Genomic DNA, 22,918 nt, shown 5'->3' on the forward strand with positions numbered 1-22,918 from the left:
CTGTCTAACACAATAAGAACTACACAAAAAAATGAAACAGTTGGAATAATTATCTAAATCTACAGTATGAAACTCAAATTCTGTCATCCCTATAACTAAATATAGTAAGTCTTGTCTTAATCTACTGGTATAGATAGTATTGACATACATAGCAGTTGCTGATGTGCTGCTGGAGATCCCAAGTTACCTTGACCAGAGTTTTACAAAGCTGTGCACTGATCTGGCTCTGACAGCATGGATCATTATGGAGGCTTCTTACTGCTGTCTTGACAGTGTCTCCTGCCTCTGCTATTAAAATTTCAGATCCCTCAAATGCTTCTGTTCCTACACTGAGACAGGAGGGCGTGTGACTTTAATCTGAAGCACCATATTGCCCAAGATTCTACACTGAATATTGGCAGATTTACTGTATTGCACTACAACGATTCTGAAATTAGAAACAGACCTTACTATTTTTAATAGAGGTCTATCAAAAATGACTTCACAAAATCCACAATTCAAATTAAGGAAAGATGTACACCTATTTTATCCTAACCTATTATACAATGTAACATTACCAGTTTTCTATTAAATTAAATGCAAATGTAAAGATTTTGTAGATCAATAAAAACCAGTGATACATTTAACATCTGCAGGAAAAGCAATTAAAATTAATAGAATCAGTCCTTTATACTTTAAACAAAGCAATGCTTTCTGTTAATCTAGTGGAGTATATTATTGCCATTTTTATTTGACATTGTGGTAGTCTGGGAAATTATTCAGACATAAGGCATGTACTGTATACCGCATTACCACCTATTCCAAAAATACATACTGTACTGTTTGTCTGCTGTTGAAGGTAGCTTTGCATAAATGTCAGAGTTTAATATTTCTAAAACAATTTTCTAAGACTTTCTAAGACTAAAAATGTAATCTACATACAGTACCTTGTTAATTTCCTTCTTGTCAGATTTGTGCATTTTAGATATAACATTTTCAGTTTTATCATCATCCTACTTTGTAATCAACAGCACAGATGTGCTCAACACCTTTGCACTTTCCCAGAGAATCAATATTTTGTGAAAAAAAGATTTGCTGAAAACAGTCCACTAATGATGTGACACTTATGTAAAAGTTACGCAATGTAAAATTCAAAATGAAGAAGCTACAGTATGTGTGACTTAACAAGATCTCTCTGGTAAAACGAAGCCAAAAGATACATAGACTTGGATGGTCAAGACCTAACCCTAAAATGTCAGTGTAATGGGCAGTTCACACTGATTGTAAAAGAGCCATTTTGATATTATATAGACATCTGACTACCTGAGGAATGATAACCTTGAGCTGTCACTGGTGAGACAGCAGGGTGAGATGAGGGATGAGATGGAAAATCCCTCGGACAGCGAGGACAGAGGGTGACACCAACTCTGTTCTATATATATTTGAGACATATGCAAGAGACAGGGTATGGGTTCTGTCTTTTATTCTGAATTTAAGTTAAGAAGAACCTTATGACTAAAGTTTAGTACTAGAATGTCTCATCATCTCTTGCTCGACATTAACTCGCCTGATCCTGCTATTTGCCTGGGTGAAGGCCTGAAGTTTCTTTTGCCTCTTAACTGGTGTGACCTCTCATTGTAATTGATTCAGAAAGATGATCTTTCATAAGAGAAATTAACACAGAAATTTCGACCAGGCGATACATAACATTTTAAAGTTAAAATGGCATTTTGACTGTGAAAACCAGAGTAATCTCTCAAGTGGTCGATTTGGAATAGCCCCCAGAGAATAATGACATTTTTCTCAACACGTGTTTTCTAGGTTATAGTTTTCAAAAGCGCTCCGCAGACAGCAAATGTTGAATCAGCAAATCTATTCATGGTGTAGAGTCCCAGGAGTAACTGAGATGTCTGTAGCACTCGGTCCTTTTTCACTAGGGAGCTTGGGTTAGGTACAGTAGGTTCCCTTAAAAACCCTTTAAGGAAAACGAGGTTGTGCACTTTGATTCCCAGTTGGAATGTTTTGTTTTTAGTGATGCCTCGTAAGAAAGTATATATATAGAAAATATAGTAAGAAAATATCATTTTATATAAATATATCATAAATAAATAATTTATATAAAGTATAATTTTCAAAGCACACAGTTCATTAGTAGGGTTATTCTTTTTGGTATTAGACTAGAAACAATGCTAAAATGGTCCCATTGTTTAAACATGGAACTAGTACCCAACATGTAAGAATTTAATGTAAATATCCTCATAGCTACATGACATGACATACATTGTGTGACATTGCCTTTGATTAGTTTCTGCAGGGAAGAGTATTGTGTGCTGTGAAGGGAAGGAAATACAAATTAGCAACAAAATGAAGAGGCAAAGCTGGGGGTGCTTCACATTAGTGCTCCTGCCACTAGGTGACTCTGCTGTTAATAAACATTTTACCGTAAACCTCTATCCCTCTGTCTGTTTTGCTTGACTTAGAATTAAGGAAGGCAAGTTCTAATTGCAGATGATCTTTCATTCCGTGTGTTTGCAGATGTAGGCATCAACCTCTCTGTGCTCTTCCTTGCCAGCTCCCAGCTGAACAGACTGGAAATTGTCAAGCACAATTGGAGAAGGAATTGCTCCATATTGAAACTGCTGGGCTGGAACACAGGTTGTTTCCTTAAAAGTGCACTGAAGTGTTTATAATTCAGCAAGAAGAGATGCTAGAATTAACCTGCTTCATCAGCAGAATTGTACTGTGATAGATTTTGATTTAACTGCTTGATTCTTAAGGTTCAACGGGCACAAAACAAGATTAATATTATGCAAAATACAATTTGGTTCTTCAAAACATGTTTGCTTAATGTAATGACCTGCTAAAAAAGTAAATGATGAGTTTTGCAGGTATATTTCTGCAATGCTTTTAGACTATACTTTCTAAGTGTGTCACCCCTGGTCTGTAAACTCTTTGTTCCCTCCTGCTTAGTCAGAATGTAGAAGATGCCTTTAATTATGATGATATTAAGAAAAAACTTGTGAAACATTATTATGGGAGCTGGAATATCTCTGAATAGGTTAATCCCAAGGATTCTCCAGTCTTAAAGGTATCAATGTAATTAGAGAAATACCCATTGCAATTTGGTATTATTTGGTTCTGCTGGCACAATGTACAGAATTGTACAGCTGGAGTGTTTGTGATTTATGATGATCTTCTGCTCAAAACTGAGAAGATGTGGCAGCTCTCAGACTCGCAGTCTTTATAGTTTTCTTAAATATCCCTGATGACACATGTGCTTGTCAGTTCGCGATACACATGCATTGTGCGAGCACATGACATATGTGAAGGGCACAACAACAACCGTATTCACCAAGTTTAAAAAATCTGTGTTTTGTTGCATTCTTTCTGTGCAATCGCACACGGTCTCAAGTGGCTGACAGACTGACATTTGGCTTCATTATTGGAGAAGTGTTGGTATTCATTTTTGTCTCATTTCAAAGAGAGCAAAATCCTAAGTGTCAAGTCAAGTAACTGTGGCAAGTAATGTGTGGGGTCAAATGAGCTCCACTCTCATTGTGATAATTCAGCGTAGTCAGCTCTTAGCCTTCACCTGGATGGTCACTGTATGTAGGTGAATTGAACGAACCTCCATTGTCCCTGAATTTGTCTTGCACATCAAGAGCTCATAAACATATGACTTGTATAACAATACTACAATACAACAACAGTGCATTACCACAATGCAGAACAGCAACATTCAACAACATCGCTCAGTCAGAATTCCTCCAGTTCCAATTTTTTTTCATTATTCAGCAACTGAAAACGTGTTAGGTGTAAAGGAAGAGAAATAAGTAATACGTTATTCCATGCTGAAAGAAAGAAAACAACGTTTCGGCCGTGGAGCCTTCTTCAGGTGTCAGGTGTCACTGGAGCGGCTGACTTGCAAAATAAAATCCTTGCCTTTTTGCTTACGTTAGGACAAGGAAAATCTTCACATACCGCATGTGACTGTACGTGCACAGATTGAGATTTATTCGCACAGAAACATGAAAACTGAAAAATGCTGTTCGTGTTCAAATTGAAATCACCCATGCGGTGTATCTGATTCCTCCTCCCACTCTGACCTCGTCATCTGTGTCTTCCTTAATATACATCAGACATGTCAAGACCATCCAGAAGAACCATTAACCAGCCCTGGATGTCTTTAGGATTAAAGAGAGCTGTGGGGCTTCCTGGCATATTTCTAACTAAAATGAAACAGAAAGAGCTGACATCTATGACAAAATATTATGTGTCAATGTTTTAAGTCAGAGGTCAAAATGTAGCATTTTTGATGAAAGAGTGTTACAAAAGCATTATCATACCAAAATATCAGGGCAATTGCTTCCTTATGACAATATTCTCTACTTTTAAGCGATTAAACTCTTATTTTGAAATCTGTTAAGTTGGTAATCATGTGCATCTTTCAAGGACAGCACACCTGCACAGTAAGAAACAATTAAATACATTTCAGAGTCCTTGAATCTTTTCAACTTTGGTTATACAAGCTAATTCTAAAATCTCAATGCTTAAGAGATTTCCTGATGTTGGCAAATGTTTGCAAAAGCAATATGATTTACGCTGATATAAAAAAATTATGATTCTAGTCATGCTGAGTTGATTTTAGCTGTCTACAGGAGAAGGGATTAGAAAACAAAAATCTGTTCATCAGTCATTGCTGCTTTGGATCAACACATTTAGATGCAAGTTTTCAAGTTTGTTTTAGCAAAATAAATAGATTTTAGTAAAAAGCAATGACTTTTTTTGTATTTGCACTTTGTGTGTATTGCTGCTCCAAAAATGCATGAATGCAAAAAATAAATGCTTCAAGGCATCTTTCAGGTCAACCAGTCAACCTAAGTTACCTTCTTGAAAAATTCCAGTATTTAAAATTAGCAGAATAAACTGAAACAGTGATGCATATGAACCATTATGTGCAGAATAATGAGCCACCTTGTATTTAAAGAACCCCCTTAACCTACAGTAAATGATGCTGCATGTTTTCTATGTGAACTCCAAATATATGTAGAGGGAGTGTCAAACCTATACCATATATACTGGAATTCCTTTATGCAGAGAATGCACTTGTTATAGTAGAATATTTTACAAAGAATGCAATGCACTATAAGTAACAATTGTTTGCTTTGCAGCCTCTGTTCATGTTTTTAAATTGACTGCTAGCCAGTAGCTCATGCATTATTAAGGATGTGTTCTAAGTTAGCAGGGCATCACTTGAGCAGAGCTTTCAAACTGCCTACATTAAGAGTAGGAGGAGACTAGATGTTAGTATGTTCTCTGATCCTTTGCATGTTTTGTAGAAAGAGTACCAACTGATGTCTTAAACAGACATTTTAGAGTCCTTCATTGCAGACTTAATAAAATCCCACATTCAATTAAACTACTCAATAAATGAGTTCACAAAAAGGAGTATTAGTTTGAGGGAAGTGCAATTAGTGGTTAATTGCAAAAATGAAGGGACATTGTGCAATTATAAGGGTTTAGGACAATTGTGGGGAAGTAATGTTCTGTTAATCTATGTGTATTTCTGTAGAAGTGGTCTTCTAATGGCTATGTATGGGATAATGTCTTTTATGTAATGCTCCATTTATTTGTGTCTATGTTTTTTGTAAGCTGACCCTAGCTTTTTGGGGGCTCAAGGCATACTATAATATTATATTAGCATATTATCAGCTCCCACCCCAATCTTATTTTACTATTTAGAACAATTAAATCAATAAATTATATCACTGGAAAACTTATTAACCAGCTGTGAAGAACACATAATTAATAACTTACAAACAAGAACAGGAAGTGGAAGTATTTTACAAAGATAACCTGTACCTGTATTTTAACATTGAAAGCACATGAAATGCAAATCTGTTAACTTCTAGGAAAACACCTAAAGTATTCTATGTGTCTACTGTTCGGTAGTTTCATGGATCTAATCGACTCAGATTGCATTATCACAGAGACTTGATTTGGCCTCTCTCTGTCTTGAGATTGCTTATCCTGCTCTCTTCCTTTTTCAGCACCCAATAGGTATGTCCTTTTGGAGGATGATGTGCATTTACCAGTTGCAACTACATTAATTTAATTTAAAACCATTACAACATAGTTTGCAATGCAAGGAAAAAAGTCATTCGTAATATTTCATTGCATGTTAAATATAATGAAAGATTATTCAAAGTAGTCATCCTAATATGTACTCCTTTCCAAAATTGAACCAACAGCATTTGGTAAAGCAGCAGCTGAAACCGCAATGATATTGTCATCTTACTGCGACAATGAGAGTCACTTACTACATACTGTAGATAGTGAATGAAACCACTACACTTACGGTACATTCACAACTAATAATATATTAATTCATCACCAACAAACTTTAAAAGCCTAGATTTGCACAATAACAATAGAAAGAGACACGTAAGGCCATTTTTTTCATATTTGTAGAACTTGCCAATTAAAGAAAGTACTGTGTATCGTGTTGTTTTTATAACCAGCCTTGTTCTTATAAGTCTCAGTGTGTGTAAAACATAGCTGCTTGGATGCAGAAAGAATTTCTAAGAAATCAGATGAAGTATTATTATATCACATTGTTTTACTGTGTTTTGTTCCCATGTACTGTACATATTAACTTTTGTGGAAACATGACAGCATTTTGTTTGCAATAAATAGATCAGTATTTAGATTTAGGTACAACAAATCAACAAGTGATGTTTGCAAGTCAATTCCATTCCTACACTTCATTTGATGGTATTAACACTGACAAAGGTGTCAGATTTCAGAGTGTGAAGCACAGATACAAAGCTTAAAGACAGTTGGAGTTTAAACTGATTTGGCATAAGAGTGTTGTTTGATAAGCACACTTTGTATTTTTTTAAATGCCCCTTGAACTCTTTGTTCAAGGTTCCCCGAAATTCAGGGAAACCAGGGAAATAATTCACTCCTTGCTAAAAATGTCAAAGCTATTTAAACAGCATCCATAAAAGCTGCCTACGTTCCTTTCACATTCTGTCACACTGGCCGTGCATCATGCAAAATGGACCAGGAGTGTTTCACTGCACTCATTTATTTTACAAAGAAAACAAAGTAGCTTTGCAACAATGCTTGGCACTTTGCCATTAAGCCATTTAGAAACATATATTGTGACCATCCTCTGCAAAAGATATGATTATTGTGTAAAATGGAGGGAATCTCACACACGTGAATAGATTTTTAATAAATATGTGATAAAGTTTTAACAAAGCATTAATGTAAGATTTACTATAAAACTCTGAAATATTTTTTTTCCCCCCCGCATACAGTATATTGTACATATCTGAAAGTTCTGAAAGTATTATTGGCATTAGTACTCACAATCACTATGAATTTATTACATTGTGTTGCATTGGTGAATCCTTTGGGCTCTTCATACTAAGCATTTTTCAGAAATGTATTTGAAGACCATTAAACATAATAGTCCCTGGTCTGTAAACTGTCAATTGACACTGCTTAAAATTCATTACTGTATTCATGTATACAATACATACAGGTACAGTATATCATAATACAGTATATATAAAAAATGAGTGCCCTTATTAAGCCAGGAAATAAAAGGAATAATAATAATAAAAAATATTATTATCATCATTCCTTTCATTTACAGTACGTAGAACTTTTCATCCTAAAGAATCTCAAAGTGCTTTACGTATTGGTAATGTGTTACAGGAGCTTCATTTTACTGCAGACCAGGCGGAGAACTGAGAATTGCGTAGGTGGAGAATCCGCCTTGTCAAGTGTATAGATTAGGAGCCTTTGAGAGGGCAGACTGCGGAATTTAGCCTGGCTTTAGTCCAAGGCTTATACCCCTACTCTTATGAGCAGTGCCATGGGATTTTTAACAGCCAGGTAGGTAGAGTTTACTTTCTGAGGAAAGGCACAGGACAATGGTCACAGTACTGGATCATGGACAGACAGAGAAAAAGATTGACATGTGCTATAAAAGCAAAGGAACTACAGTATTACAATCATCTGTCAACACAGACATGTGATTATAATAGCCTTCTTTTGTTGTTTCCCCAAAAATGAACTGGTGAATCAGTAGAGCTAAACTGGTTGATTACTCAATAAATAGCACAGACATCTGCCATTACATTTATTTTTTGTCCATATGAGTGCGTGTGCGTGTGTGTGTGCGTGTGTGTGTGTGTGTGTGTGTGTGTGTGTGTGAAAATGGACTTTGAAGCTTAAAAATACTGTAAAAGTTGCTCAGAAAGCTTGAATGCAGCCTACTAAACATATTACTTTTTACCTTTGTATTGTAAGATAGTCTCCTGCTGTATTTGTTGGCCTCCATGGAACGTGAGCTTGGAAGTCATTCAAGCAGCAGAGGGCACAAGACATCTGTGCAAAATTCTGTTTCAGGCTGTTCCTGGACCACTTCTCTCACGTTGGTGGGAGGCTCAAGACAAAGTTTAGAAGTTCAACCCAAAAAATAATTTCAGCACCTTTTCAGCTGCCGACCTGCCAAGGGAACTTGACAGCGGGCCCTGTGGGTGGAAAATGAAGTCCACTTCTGAAGGATTCACTCTGGTAAAAAATGGTGGGAAGTGTTCAGCACATTAAAATTGAGCTCAGGCATAAAACGTGGTGGCGAAAAAATCAAACTGTATAAATCACAGGACACTACTGGGAAAGATAAATGCGAGGTACAATGGGGAAAAAATGTACTTTCATAAGATCACCCATCTCAAAATGACCTAAACGTCTATTAAGTTATATGCAGGAGATGTAATTGTTACTGAAAAACAGACACCTCTGTCCTGTACTCACAGCAATCCTAGAGCTTGGATTGTGGAGGTAATTGTGTGTGTGGAGGACACAGGGTTGTTCTATGGGGAATACAAGCTCCTAAAAGAGAAAGTCCAGCCAAAGAACCTAGAGAGAAGAATGACGTGATTTACCGCCTGTATCCTACATTGGTTATGACACATTGGTTTTCTTTCATGAATTAAGAAAAAATCCTAAATAACATTTCTCAGCCTCCCCTCCTCCCAGAATATTGTGTGCCCTTCTTTCAGAAAGACATTTGTAATTTTGACCACTTGCATGACTGTCATGATTAGCAGCAGGGGCACCTTTGTCTTGTTAGTTACTAATTATATTATCACAGATTTCTCACTGCATTTTAAACACCTTGTGCAATGGTGGAGATTCACGGACTGGATGAAAGTAACATTTATTTTAACAGCTTGTTAAGGCCCTACCTGACTTTTGCTAAAAACTGATCATCTCTCTGTTGGCGGTGTGATTAATATGTAAAAGATTACATTTCCTGTGGCGACGTTTGCTAGCCCACTCAGCTGTATAACAAAATATTGATTTTGAGCACTGGTAGGCAGGATGGTTCTCAATAAGTTTAATATTAAACTTCCAGGAAAAATGTTTTTTAAAAAAACTGTGGCTGTTACCTATAAATTATGTGATGTCACATGCTTGTGCTGTCAGCTTTAAATTTTTCCTGTGTTTAAGAAATCATTACAGTGTAATACGTTGTTGCCATTGAAATTCCACCAAAATGAGAAAGCAGGGTACATGTTTTTTTTAATAAAAAGAATGTTTCAATCAATCAGTCTTGTGACAGCCTGTTTACCAAAGACTGAATAATAAACAGGTTTCTGGAAAACACAGGAGACAGAACATAATGCTAGCTTGATGTAAGAGTTTTGCTATGATCATTTTTTCTTATCTGGTGTTATTAAAAAGGCATTAGACAACATTGGAAAAATGAAGGCCTGCTTATACCAGCCTGAAGCCAGAAGACAATTATAATAACAAACTGCACTGGCATCCAACAATCTGGTTAATGTCACACCAGGGCTGAATTAATACTTTTCTCAGCCTTCAATCCTATCTAAATTTACAACTGTCATTAGTATTGAATCAGCTCAATTAGTACCAAGAACCATGGACGTAATTTAGGAAAATCTTAACATGTGAAATAAAACAGATTTATATAAACTGCCTTTCATTTGTAATAGGACTTCTTGTTGTTGTTCGTCATGGGTAGGATGTCTTCTGAAAACAAAACACCACACCTTAAGTGAATAGGTGGAATTATTTTACCTCTATAGCTCTACAGAGACTCCAGCCTGTTTTTCAGGCCTAAAGCTGAAAACAAGCTTTTGAATAGCATTTATCTGGCATGTTGATTGAATTGAATAATGTTATATTGAAGTAATCCAGTTAAAATGGTGAGAAGGTGTGTGTATGAGACTTGAAACTCAGCTGCAAAGCTTTAGAAATAAAGCAGCAAAGTTTATACAAATAAATGCATCAACATCCAATATAGTGAGATGTATAGCATGCTGTATACAGTATATAAATACATACTTTATACTGTATATCAGAGGTGTAAACTAAGCCATATAAACAGAGATGTTCTTTATCACTCAGAAGTAATGTTCCACATTATTTCAGTTGAAGTTTGTCTTGTCATTCTGCCCTGTTTAAGGGATTGCTGATGGGAGCTGATTGTAAAGTGCCTGTATCCCATGGTGACATGCTAATTAGCAATCAGGCTGTCAGGGGTTCCAGGACAGAGCTGGATGGAAAAGGTACACAAATCAAGACAGTCACAGTGCTGTTCACAGTAACAGATTCAGACCTCCGAGAGTACAAGTGTTCCTACCAGCTGTGATGCCCGGAGGAGCTTCTCTCTCGGTGGGAAAAAGTCGTTTTGTTGACTTTTGGGATATTTTTTTTTGCCTTTGCCGCTTTTTGATTTTTCCTGTATCACGGAGGTGCTGTAATTCTAAATCTGTCCACGTGGATACACAAGTTTGCATCATGTCTCTGAGCTTGTCTTGTACCCCCTGTTCCCTGAACACACACATCTCGCCATCACACAGTCCGCAAAACGCTAGAAAGGTCAAATTCACTACAAGAGCGGTGTTTGGCAGTCATTAAAACAAAATGCTTCCTTATCATTCACTGGGTGTTGCTGTTTATTAATTATCAGATGAATAACGGTGAAAGATGATGAGACAAGAAAGGTACTTGAAAGATGATAGATTAGTGTTGGGGTTATAGGCAGTGGATTTAAGTGAAAGTTAAACGTACCTCCTCTGTGCATATCGTTAAGTGTCATTCAGTATAAGGTATTGCATATGCTATGGTAGGTTTAAGGGAATTTTCCACCTTAACCACTGATTCTGCTTGGCGCACCTGGTTTTTAATGTGTACAACCCATGCGTCTGCATAATCATAAACATCTGGCTTGTACACAAACTCACAGAAATCAATGCTGAATTATCCAAACCAAGTGGATGAATATTGAGGCTCAAAATGATCCTCTCTTCAATTCTTTTAACTTTTGCTTACTTTTTGCATCAATGTCCAGTTTATTTTTGCTTCTAATGTTAAATAACAGGAGAAATCTTTTCCCTGCCATTACAGGTTAAGCCACCCACTGTACCAAACCAAAGCAACAGGTTCACTTAGGTGTCACTGGAGCTGACATTTCCTCAAAAAAGCTGTCCTTTGAAATGCACTTAAAAAATGAATGTTGTGTTCTTCGTGAATAATAGTCTTTTTGTGCAGCATACTGCAAAATGTTCAGGAATTTAATGACAAATATGTCTGTTACACAAGTCAATTTTTGCACAGAATGATACATGAACTGCCTGAGTGAATTTAATACAATTTTTCATCATCAGAGCAATGCATGCCTGAGAGTAAAAGTCTGACTTCTTTTTCCTGCTTTGCATTTGAATTTCCAAAGAACTCAATTCTATATCTTATTCTTCCCACATTACCGATTAATCTTGCTATTTTTAGGTCTGAAGGACCAGGTCCTTTTTCTTTTTTTAAAAAAAGGTTTATTTTAAATTTTGAAAACATTCATTTTGAATAGTCTTAAAATAGTTTAATGTATAGCACTTCCATTTCAGGCAAGTTGTTTTCTTCATTAGATGCTGAGCACATAATCCCATTACAGTTACCGACACGTTTTCACTATATTTGGCACTTTAACTTGATTACCATTTAAATCACAGCACTATGTTATGTGCAGTTTGTGACATCTATAAAATAGTAACTATAGTGGTATAAATGACAGTATATTTGTCTGCCGAAGTCCATCCACACAAAAGGATAGTAATACAGAGCATGTAAAGTTTCTAGCTTGGATGCATACAGTATATTATAAAACCCATAAACTTATCCATCCATTATGAAAAATGTACTGTACCAGTGTGGAAGCACAACATGTCCATCTGCAACTCTTTCTATAAGAACCACAGTCATCGCTGCTTGTAAGAAGGCCTGTGGGAATACAACACACTGGTTGTTGGCTTTAACGGAGCCAGAACTTGCACCTTTGTCACTTCAAAAGGAAGAAAAAAGGTTATTTTAACTTTCAAAGGCACAAGAGCCCCAAAATAACACTGCTGTTACAAGCAAGTTGCTCTGCACATTAAGCACTGATTCTGTGCATTTAAGGGCAACCAAGGGAAAGATTTAAACTATATCCTCATTAGACAGTTCTTTAGAAATGTGACTGAAAACATTTCTGACAGAAGAATTTCCCGTGTTGTTTTGGCTTTACATTTTCTCCAGTGACATAGCAATCCAAAGATAGAACACGCCTATCTAGTGATTCCTAACACATTGGAAATATTAGTTGCTTTTCACTTTCCACAGCTGTCAGCAGCAGACACCTGCACCAATTTGTGATCACATTTCGAATCAAATGGAGGTAGCTAAGGGTATCTACTGAAACCTGCTGGAAGTAATGATACTGTATTTTGGGCAACAATGACTAAATAACAAAGAGCTTTTGCTCCACATCAAGATTTACCGTACTGCAAACAATCTGAGCAACTTCATTATGATATTTTTTATATCTGCATTACTGTGGGTATTAAACATGGATATGCTTTTAAAAAACCTTAACAGTGTGTATAAATAGCAAGAACCTTCAGGAGGTCTATAAAGTTTTGCACACATTGGTAGAGATCAGGAATCGAGAATGGGAATGAGTTTAAGAGGCAGAGCTCAACAGAACAGAACAACAGAAGATTATTCTTATTATCTTTCACTGATGCTTTTCTCCAAAGTAACTTACATCTGCACCATTTTGACAGCTGTGCAGAGTACCTATAGTAAGCATGTATCTACACCTTACTTTATGGAGCATCACAAGAACAACAACAATGCAGTAAATCTCGAGAGCAGCATTTCCAATCTGTTGCAGATACAATCCACTGGAAGCAATGAGCTAGACAGAGCAGGTTGGAAGGTACATAATGTGTGACTAGGTGAGATACTTTTCACTTTCTTCCTGAAAAAATGCTCTGTCTTGTAGATGGTTCTAATTGCTTGAGATTATGTGAGGTGATCTCTTGCCTCTGGTCCTCACTGAGTTGGCCTAGTAACGAACCACTCTATAGCTTGTCTATACCTGAGGAAAACTGTTCTATTTCTGTCACGGACGTTGGAAGGGATGAACCGTGGAATGGCAGGAGACCGAAAAAGACCCTATGCGTAGCGGCGAGACGGGGGTTAGCCCGGGCTCAGCATTGAGGTTCGGATGTCCTCAGACCCACCTAGCACCAGGTTGCCCCTCCTGTTCGTGGCCTGAGGGCATAGGTTTCTATACGGCATTTCCTGAACAGCTGAGCCCGGTCCCACCACTATGCATAGGGTCTTTTTCCACTCTCCCTTGCCGTTCCTCGGTTCGTCCTTTCTGACATCCGTGACAATTTCCCTGTACCACAACAACAGAAGCCAACTTCCCATATTACTGTATCTCATTGAGTTTCTGCCAAGACATTGTGAACACAGTTCCACTTCTGTTGGGCTGGACACCCCTATTAAGAGTATGACTTGTGAATTCACAGAAAGTCGTATGCAAGAGCAATTTGTTTTTCTTCCTTGTTCATAGACCAGTGGTCAATCCATCTGAGTGACACACTGACATCACAGTAAAATGCCATTGTTCAAGGGACAGGAGTATTTGTCCTTAGAGAGTGACTGTGACTTTTGGTTAAGGAAATGTCACTGTTTATAATAACAATATGATATCAAATGAAGGAAAGTGCATTGATGTCTTCTCCTGGTAGACAGGGATGTGAGCACAGAGCCATACTGTAATTCAAAGCTGATGCTGCATTGTATGAGTATGAAATGTGTCATCTGCTAGCTGGAATACTATGTACCGCAGGGAGATGTGACTGCCAGCATTGTAATGCAACTACGATGTTAAAAAGCTACGTAAAAAGGCAGTGACTAAAACACAGATTTCCAGTACCTGACAGAGTTGGCAGTAATTAATGGTACTCATTCAACTGCCATTACCAGCTGTACCCCTCATTTCATAAATCAACTACTGTAAACCTGTGGTTTGATTGATCAATATTAGCATCTATTTAAAAGGAAAAACAAAATACATTGGTCCGGTGGGCAAAGATTTCTGAGAATACAGGCTCAAGGCTTTTGCACCCTGGGCATAAGCACTCCATCAGGAAAACACAAACCTAATAAAATAGGTGTAATCTACCTCTGTAGATGACAAAGCACAACCTGGAAAAAAATAGATTGATTTTGGTTTAGAATTTGAACCTTTTCCCCAAAAACAAAGCAAACAGCATTAGCAAATAAATTCGGAGGGAGATTTGGCAGATCTTACAAAAGGATCATCTGTATTAAGTTCTGTTCATGTCATCAGACACAAGGCTCAACATTAACACAGCAAACGAAAAGGCACAGAAACGATTTGTCTTGGCTTTCATGCTTTCAGCCATCAGTGCAGCATAGAACCCAAACACATGATGTGTGTGATGTTTTTAAAGAGTCACAGAGCAGAATCTGACTGCACAGAGCGAAACAGAGCTGAGGACCTCACTTGTACTGTATACCCTCAGTGGAGAACTCCCACACAGAGCCCTGAGGAGACCGCCCCTCTTGCAGGAGCCAGATGAAAGGCATCCTGGCTGCAAACAGATGGCAGCGACATTTCTTACAGACCCAACAGTGATTCCACTGCTGATTAGCAGGCTTGTCACGTGTGCTGCTCAGCTGCCTTAATGACCTTATGCAGTACTTGCCAGGCATAATTTTCCTCAAGCTAATGTGACGAGCTCAGCTCTTCTTTGCCCCTGCTGGGATTTGATCCAGTCGTTCATGGGCTCAGCAAATACTCAGCACCACTCCCTAGACAGCAGGGAATTCTGATAGGCCAAAAGACCTGTCTCTTGCTGCGGGAGAGTTCTACACTGTGTAGGTTAAAGAGTGGTGATGTCATTTCTGTAACGTGCTCAGTGTATTGAGCCCTGTTACACTATTTAAAATATAGATGCAATTATGTTTATAATTTAGTTTGAAATCACTTCACCTACCTATTAGCTTCACGTCAAGACCAACACAATGCGTTATGCTGTCACATACAGTATATATTATATTACATATACTGTATATGCATAAAGTAAACATACAGTATATAAGCAGCTATGAGGAGAGAGTGAATAAAATAAATTGTCTTTAGAAATGGTACAAAAATTCATGCATTTCCAATACTTAATTGATACAAACAAAACTGCTAAGGAACAATTTCAGTATGTAACATTTTCAAATGGATTTTGTACCCACTTTTTAGCTTGCCAAAAAGCTCACCTTCTTCAGTCCATCATAATGAACACATAATCCACTCTGGAATACCTTAATTACTTTTTCAGGCACACTTGACTGTAGTAAAGAAATCAAATTTGTTTTCCTTTCAATTCAAGGAAAAAAAAACAATATTTAAGAGGCTTTGTACAGTATGTATGCGTCTGGTTTGGTTTCAGGAGATAATGCCAAGAATGAACAGTCGCAGACAAAATGAAAGACTGATAAAGATGTAATTTTAGCATCACACGTGGAAACACCAGAGTGCCGAGCTTATCTATTTAAAACCATTGTTCTTTGCCACTCCATATTAGGCACTTACCCGTACTCTAATTAGAGAATGCATCAGTGAAATAGCATAGAGCATTGCATAATTACTGCATTGTTTAAAAACTGATTCATTCAAACTGTTTTTACGACAATCTTGGAGGATGTAGGTTATGCAATGAACATTGTTAAGGGAAAAGAGTTTTTATAAATGGTACCACATGTTGTATAAGAGCTATTAAAGGGATTGGTTTTTAAATAATCAACCCATTTCTGTAAGCTTGTTTGTTTTTCATTACTTATAATGTTCCTTTTGCATATTTTGGTAGATTCTGTGCCATTGAAGCTGTTGGCCTATATCTATAGGAAATGAATATAAGAAAAGGCCTGGGAAACTGAAAGAACTGGATTAGAACGACCTGGCTAAGCTGCACTGCAGTCTGAAAACCAGGGGCTTTTGATCAGGGCAGTGCAATAAAACCTTCATGCCACGATTTCTTGGAACTGGTGTCATTGTTAAACAGGGTGGAGTTCACAGCTGCATGTCCACAGAGGGCCAGGTGCTGTTTTCATCCAACCCTTCACTCGAGACTCGCTCAGCATGGTTAAACCTTCCAGGGGCCAGAATCCCCCGTGCATGTAAGCCCCACCCCAACAGCAAAGCATATGAGCCCATTGTTTCACGTGGCAAGTAACTCCAGTGAAACTGGTAATATTTAACTGGCATATTTAATTTTTATCTTTTAATACATCATGGCCACAGGGCCCAAACTGTCCCTTAATAACAAGGGATATTTAATGAGGTCTGCATTGCCCTATTGGATTATTTAATTCCTTGCTTATTGGAAATTATAATGATTTTATTATTATTGACTGTGTCATATGACATTTCTCTCTAGTTTAGGTTGTCCTAACTAACTGTTTAGGGTGTTAACTAAATGTTCCTGCCAAAAAACTAAAGCATATTACACAGGGCACGGTGTCCATTATGCCAATATTTTGTTCTTATCTTTCCTTGAATTTTAATAATAATTCCATGGAGTGATTCTAAGGGCACAGACAATATACCATGAAAATAGCTTTAAATCCACTGCGAAGAAAAGGGCTTGCATAGACACCTCCTCTAATTTGCATCCAACCTGTCCCTTTAAATAACCATTTTGCAATGTCTGTGAGATGCATTACGTTAAGATCATACATCTCACTTCCTTTATAATCTGGTTTCTGTGTGTCTATGCTGTGTGTGTAGATAAGTCAGTTTACTTAATCCCAATCAGAGCTTCAGTTTTCAATTGAAATGCACTCAAGTCGTGTCTTACCCTGGATTCAGGCAGCATAAAAGTCTCCAAACTGGATTAAAGCCATTATAAATAAATTTCACTCTTCTGTCGGCAGCCAAGTGAGCAGTGGCAGCCTGTATTTATACAGTAGCTCAGATACACTAAATGTCAGAGCTGCAACAAGAGGCAATCTAATTGAGCATCTTATGTTTCCAAAAACAAATTCCTCCATGGAAGATACTGCTTTATGCTTTCCAAGCACAACCTAAAGATTTTCAAAATGATAAAGTTGAAATCTGTTTGTTTTGATTTTTGTCTTTAGTTACTGTACATTCTTTGTGATTGTGTTGCTGATCCATGAGATTTGGAGTGAAATACAGTACATTAACAGCTCTATCTTGGTCTGTGTGCATTTGGTTTCGTTATTTGTAAACTGGATGGGAAAACAGTTTTCACTGGAAGGCTCCTGGGTCTTTAGTAATGGACTAAATCTACTCCTTGTGACATTAATTCTGATAGGCTGTATTTTATCAAAAGTGGTGATTCATTTAAAAAATAACTCACTTTGCTCCAGTATATCTCCAGATTTGTATGATTGTAGCTTGCAGACCATTTCCTGAAAACGTTTCTGTAATGTGCAAGGAATACACCTTAAAATCAGTCTGCACTGGAATGGTGCTTGAGAGAAAGAGTAGAAACATTTCCAATCCATCTTCAGCCATCGACTTACATGTGTGGAATATTCAATGGATCGTTGGGTTGGGCTGAATTTGGAATTGGATTGAATGTGAGTCCCTTTTCTCTAAACGAGTTTAATAAGCAGAATGATAATTTACTATAGAATGATCATTTCAGATGTTTTCTTCCCAAAACATGTCTTCTGCAAGATAAACTAGTTTAGCCCTGTTCCTGTCTGATCGAAACTCCCTTTGCTACAGTGGTGCTGCTTGACTGAAGACAGACAGAAATGGGGTTTTCATTCCTATAGTCAGTCAGGCTTTGGTCAGTGACTCAAGGGCTTCTGAAGCGATGCTACCCACAGTTTATATACTGTACAGCAACACTTTAAAAACACTTCCAGTGATCTTGAGAAAATCTGAGAATTTACTGTATGTAGTCCAGCAGCCCTAAAAAATAATAACTGAGGAGAGGGTAAAAAGCCTAGTTAAAATGCTAAAACCTGAAATCTGGAAGTGCAAAAAGAACAAAGACTCTTTGTTTAGGACAGCACGCGCTCTTATTTTTTGGGGTGGAAAAAAAAAACTGTGCAGTTGCACTTTTGTAATTGTGTGCAGAGTTGGTGCTCCTATTGTGACTGGTGAAAACCAGCCAGTCTCTGCGTGTGGAAATCCCTGAGCTGTAGATTTTTTATCTGGTTAGTGTGAAGCCATGCTGTTGATAATCGCTGCGTAAGACTGGGTTCCAACAGGTGCAATGCTGGCACAGCATTTTTCCCCAGCTGTAAAAAAACTCTAACATACTGGAAGCACACCCCACTCTCCAAACTATTTATATTTATTTCACAGACAGCTTTTGTCTTCCTCAGTTTCAGTGAGAAAAATGACTCCAGCAGGTACGCAAAATCAATTTCCTTTTGAACAAATTGCAATATGTTTCTCAGGGACAAATACGGATTATTGCTTTCAGAGTTTGCTTCCTTTTAGTGCAAGGTGTCTGGCAAACATCACCTGTTTTACAAAAGGTTTTCATCAATATGTGCGTTACAAAATCATTTAAAAGTGATTTCTGTTTTACAAGCTGAACTTATGTTGAACATTGTAATGGCACGGTTGTTTTCAACCGTTTAAGTGTGTTCTTCATATTCTTGCTCTCTCTCTTTTTGTCTTCCAGTCATCAACACTAAAACATACAATTGAAAACTGAAGCTCTGATTGGGAATAAGTAAAATGACTAAGTTTATAAATAAATTGCTAATGCTTTGCAAGAGAGCAGCGGTCCAGCAGACCCCAAAAAGACATAAAATAGTTCCCACCCTGATTAATCGCAGAAGAAATGCTGAACTGATTGAAACACGTTGAAAATTAAATTTTCTCCAGCTGCTTTCCTTAAACCATGACAAGATTTATGTATTTACTTCGATGGGTATTTTTGCTGTTGACCCCCAAAAGACATAAAATAGTTCCCACCTTGATTAATCGCAGAAGAAATGCTGAACTGATTGAAACACCTTGAAAATGAAATTTTCTCCAGCTGCCTTCCTCAAACCATGACAAGATTTATGTATTTACTTTGATGGGTATTTTTGCTGTAGTGAACACATCTCACAGGTTCTAGTTAAGGAGAGCTGATGTGTTGGCAACCATTATACAGCTCCCTGAGCTGTACTGTATGATGGTTTCTGTGCTGATTCTAGATTCGGGGCAGTGGTGGGACTGCATTCCTACAGGACCTATTTTTGAAAAAAAAGGTGGCCATACTGTAATGATTAATTTCAAGTGACAGGAGAAGCACCCATCATTCTAGTTCTCAGGGCTACTGGAGACACTTACTTAAGGCTGAGCAATGGCATAGATATCACCAGGGAAAACTAGCAAGATGTGCATGGCCATATTCCCACTCAATTTTATAGCTTGGGCTATAACACACTACTCAGTAAAATTCATGTGATGCTCCAAGTGTGTTCTCAAAGCCCTTTAACCATTTCTGCAAAAACGATCAAATATTAGCTGATTCTAAATAGACAGTTAATTTCAAGTACAATTCAGTTGTAGTTCACTACTGCTGAAGTGCACATGGGACTAATATAATTAGGAGATGAGTTTTAACTGTTTTTCCACATTTCGGAAGAGAGGTTTTATTTCTGCCAGCCCACATAAAAAAAGAAACTGGCCAAACTGAGCCCATATGCCATCCCAGGTGTAATATTCTGTCTTTGGCTAAGTGGCTCAGATCAGGCTGTAAGCCTCAGGGCCAATATCAAAGCAAACCTGCCCCAGATCTTACCTGCTAAGCTAATGCACTTGCCCTCTGTGAAGCAAAACACATCCTAATCAAACACGCAAACTATCACAGCAAGGGGTTTAAATCCTGCAATTGTGAAACCATCATGACATACGGCTCCTGTTGCGCCCTAGAGTATTTACGGCACCATATAAGTGTAATCAGTCCCATGCAAGACATTTCTATCAGTTTTGATACCAGTCAAGGTTTTTTTCTTTTTGTTTTGGAAAGCAAACTCCCCTATCCCACTCCAATATCATTGGTAATATCTAGAATGGCCGAAATTGAAGCATTTCACAAATACCACTGATATATTACTCTCTCACATAGTTTTCTTTGGATCTGCAAGAGTGTCTCTGCAAAACAAAAAGCCATGTCAGTGAATGGAATTAAATTGCTTCAAATGAATGATTGCAATCACATTTTGTGATTGTTACCCCACAGTTACTTGCAGCGCAGCACCGCAGGCGGTCTGACAGGCTGAAATCTAAGTGCCGTGCTTTGGGCTTCCTGAGGAGAGCCATGGGAGATGGTATGCAGGTGGACAGGTTGGTTGTGAAGGGCTGGCCAGGGATCATACAGACAGGCTGACTGGAACAGGGCTGCTCAGGAAACAGGCAGACGGGTTGACAGGTAGAGGACAGCGCAGGAAACAGGCAGACAGGCTGACAGGTAGAGGACAGCGCAGGAAACAGGCAGACAGGCTGACAGGTAGAGGACAGCGCAGGAAACAGGCAGACAGGCTGACAGGTAGAGGACAGTGCAGGAAACAGGCTGACAGGTAGAGGACAGCGCAGGAAACAGGCTGACAGGTAGAGGACAGCGCAGGAAACAAGCAGACAGGCTGACAGGTAGAGGACAGCTCAGGAAACAGGCTGACAGGCTGACAGGTAGAGGACAGCGCAGGAAACAAGCAGACAGGCTGACAGGTAGAGGACAGCTCAGGAAACAGGCAGACAGGCTGACAGGTAGAGGACAGCGCAGGAAACAGGCTGACAGGTAGAGGACAGCGCAGGAAACAGGCAGACAGGCTGACAGGTAGAGGACAGCGCAGGAAACAGGCTGACAGGCTGACAGGTAGAGGACAGCGCAGGAAACAGGCTGACAGGCTGACAGGTAGAGGACAGCGCAGGAAACAGGCTGACAGGCTGACAGGTAGAGGACAGCGCAGGAAACAGGCTGACAGGCTGACAGGTAGAGGACAGCTCAGGAAACAGGCAGACAGCCTGACAGGTAGAGGACAGCGCAGGAAACAGGCTGACAGGTAGAGGACAGCGCAGGAAACAGGCTGACAGGTAGAGGACAGCGCAGGAAACAAGCAGACAGGCTGACAGGTAGAGGACAGCTCAGGAAACAGGCTGACAGGTAGAGGACAGCACAGGAAACAAGCAGACAGGCTGACAGGTAGAGGACAGCTCAGGAAACAGGAAGACAGGCTGACAGGTAGAGGACAGCACAGGAAACAGGCTGACAGGTAGAGAACAGCGCAGGAAACGGGCAGACAGGTTGATAGGTAGAGGACTGCGCAGGAAACGGGCAGACAGGTTGATAGGTAGAGGACTGCGCAGGAAATGGGCAGACAGGTTGATAGGTAGAGGACTGCGCAGGAAACGGGCAGACGGGTTGATAGGTAGAGGACTGCGCAGGAAACGGGCAGACAGGCTGACAGGTAGAGGATTACGCAGGAAACAGGCAGACGGGCTGACAGGTAGAAGACAGCTCAGGAAACAAGCAGACAGGTTCCACTGCTGGCCTATGCTGGAACGAGAGACAGTCTTTGATTGCTGTGAAAGAGGTTATGGAGCTCAGACCAGACCACCTGATGCCTCACAATAGCTCAACATCAGAGGACAGGTCAAGCGGTGAATCAAGCCTTTGTTGTGATGGTGAATTGGCTGCTTGATTAGAAGCTTGGCTGCCTCATTGATAGGGAGCTAGACAGGCACAGAAGCAGCCCGATCTCTTCCTTGCCACTCCCAGCCTGGGCGTGACAGTGATGATATATTCTCTAGCTGTTATTGCTGTGACAAAGTCGGTAACAGAGGGAATGTATTATAAACTAAAAGTGTATTGAGCTCTCTGTCCTCTGTAACCATCCAGCCATCAATTTTCTACTTGCTTTATTCAGTTCAGAGTTGGGGGAGCTGGAGCCTATCCTGGTAAACAACAAGTGCAAGACAGGATACACCTTGGATGGGACATACAGTATAGGTGTCACGCTCGTCATCCCTCCTCTAGAGGGCGCTCCTACCTTTTTCTGTATTCTTCACCTGTGTCTCATCCCCTTTGTCTTATTTAAGCCCAGCGTCTGCGCAGTTCCGGGCCCAGCTCTGGAAGACGGACGCCCCAAAGCCCAGCTGTCCCCGGGCTCAGGAGTGGCTCGAGGGCACAGGCTTCATCACAGTCGTCCTGACCTCTGAGTCCGGGGCTCGGAGCGCCTAGCCCCATCATGGTTTTAGCCTTCCATGTTCCCAGTTCCCCGTTTCCTGTTTATAACTGTTTTCATCTCGGATGGTACCAATGAGTGATGTACTGTATGTAAAGCTCTTGTGTATTGCATTTTGTTTAAATATTTTTTAAAACTGAGGTTCTTCTTTACCCCTGCTATATAGAAAAAACAACCCATTACAAACACATTGCAGCCACCTTCTGCATGTATTCTTATTCTTAATCTATTTTTGATTGCTGCTACTCTTAATTAAATTAATAATAATGGTTATAATAATTAAAAACGATATCAAATCTTAAGCAAGTGGGTATTGTTT

This window comes from Atractosteus spatula, chromosome 15 (genome assembly GCF_055471065.1).
Source record: "Atractosteus spatula isolate fAtrSpa1 chromosome 15, fAtrSpa1.hap1, whole genome shotgun sequence".
Classification (NCBI taxonomy): Eukaryota; Metazoa; Chordata; class Actinopteri; order Semionotiformes; family Lepisosteidae; genus Atractosteus; species Atractosteus spatula.